Source organism: Coenobita brevimanus, chromosome 73 (genome assembly GCF_032717465.1).
Source record: "Coenobita brevimanus isolate Jiangsu-jjx chromosome 73, ASM3271746v2, whole genome shotgun sequence".
In the NCBI taxonomy this organism is placed as follows: Eukaryota; Metazoa; Arthropoda; class Malacostraca; order Decapoda; family Coenobitidae; genus Coenobita; species Coenobita brevimanus.
In genome coordinates this window covers 16,371,638-16,373,871 of record NC_137026.1, presented here as the reverse complement: position 1 = coordinate 16,373,871, position 2,234 = coordinate 16,371,638, and the positions used below count along the sequence as shown (strand labels likewise).

Here is a 2,234-nt window from a genome sequence, read left to right as displayed (position 1 = left end):
TATATATATGTGGTGTATATATATATATATATATATATATATATATATATATATAGAGGTGTATATGTATATATGTATATACATTCATTCATTCATTGCCAGACGCCATGTATCCCAAACGAGGTGGCCATACATATACCGTATGTATGTATATATATATATATATATATATATATATATATATATAGTAATCCCTCCACTATCCAACGTAATAGAGCCAAAGGCACGTCCGGAAAGTGGTCCTGTCTGGATAGTGGGCATCAGCCTCCTGGACTGGTACTTATAGACCCTAACCTAGCCTAACTTTGAAAGCCACCTAAATAACTCCCTACCGGACATGCATAGCACCTATTTAAACATATTTAAGACCCTATTCACACCAATAATGGACATAAAGCATGAAATAAATGAAAAGAAACCAAAGAATGAGGAATTAGAAGTGACTATACCTCAGCCAGGGTACTTACATCACGTTTGTGGCTGCCTTTCAAAGGTTTTGGTAGTGGTGATAATGCTCATGAAGCACGTACAGTAATCCAGTGTTCTGCTGCACTTAATTCTTTGCACTGTGAGTTATAATTGTTTAACACTGCACATTGTTCTTAACTGCACCACTGCAGTTCTAACCGCCAGATAAACTGCCAATTTGCACTCCAAAGTTGATCCTTTGCACTCTAAGTTCAAATTTCTTAACACTGCACAACACTGTAAATTCCCATGTGGTCTAGAGGCGAGGTATTGCAGTATATTCACTGTTTATTCACAAAAAATGAGCACGTGTGGCTTCCAGTGTCTATTCACAATCAAAGTTATAGAGTAACTGTTGATGTTGGAGAAACAGAGTTGCCAGATTGCAACGGCCACATTACCAATCTCCTCAACTTTCATTACCAAATTTAACTTTTCATTACCAAATTCGTAAAGCTAGCATTTATTCTTCACTAATTATATATACAAGTGGAAATACATGTAATCACTCTCCTTATAATTAACACCATGTTGATTATTTTCACGCTATGTAGAGTAGCAGATTAATCAGAAAGAGCAAACAATCCACCATCTCCATCCTGTGTATCCTCATACATGTGAAAAATCTGTTTGGTAATGCATTATTCTGACTCATTACGAAACGAATTTTTCATTACCAAATTGACCCACATTGGTAATGAAAATTAACAAATGGCAACCCTGACAGGGAAGAGGGGAGGGGGGAGGAAGGAAGGGGTGAAGGGGCCATGGTGTAAGCAGCTGTTTGGCACCGCAAGGCAATTTCAAATTACAGGTGGGAAAAAATTCAGATTTTGGGGGGATTTTTTCTTTTTTTGGCCATTTTCAGTTCCGATGGTCCAGGCCCACAATGTCCGGTAAGTGGGGATGTCCGGAAAGTGGGCGTCCGGAAAGCAGAGGGATTACTCTATGTATACCACGTTGAGTACACCGCTTCCCGTTCGATCAGCGGAGTTAAGCAACGTTGGGTCTGGTTAGTCCTTGGATGGGTGACCGCCTGGGAACACCAGATGCTGTTGGCATCCCTACGTGTCAAGTGGGGTTGGTGGAGGATTAGTGCCCCTCCCTGTAAAACAATCAACTCTAAGCCCTTGGCCACCCCGTGTGGGATACATGGCGTCTGGCAATGAATGAATGATATATATACAGTATATATATATATATATATATATATATATATATATATATATATACAGTAACCTCTCAAATAATGCGAGGGTTAGGTTCCTGGAGAGGTCGCGTTAGTTAAAAACGCATTTTTTTTTAAACATAGTTTTCCTATAACTAACAACGGTAATATTGGGGGTTACGTTCCTGGACTCTGGGAGAGTCTACCCATTTGGGGAGTTATGCTACTCTAAACTTAAAAGCAACAATATTAATTTGAAGGAAAATCTACGTAAAAAACAAAAACAGTATATCTGGGGAAAAATAAACAACATTTGAGCCCTAGTTGGGCCGAAACATTGTTTACTTCTCCCCAAATACATACTGTTTTCATTTTTTACGTGGATTCTCTTTCAATTCTGCTTCATTCACGGCATTGTGAAAGTTCTTCAACATTATTAATGCATTAGTAGGTCATACAAACACTACAGTAAAAGCAACATTTTCATTACAGTAAGTAGGTCACAAACAATAACAACACAGCCTCAATTCATCTATGCATCACTCGTCGTCTGCTGCTGTCTCTCCTTACCCCTCTACCCTACCTCCCGCCGCTCCCC

The 2,234-nt window shown here is 39.1% G+C and overlaps 1 pseudogene; it reads left to right on the top strand.

Moving 5' to 3' along the window:
* The first annotated feature begins 1,412 nt into the window (after positions 1 to 1,412).
* On the top strand, positions 1,413 to 1,529 carry LOC145407582 (5S ribosomal RNA; annotated as a pseudogene).
* Positions 1,530 to 2,234: the final 705 nt, after the last annotated feature.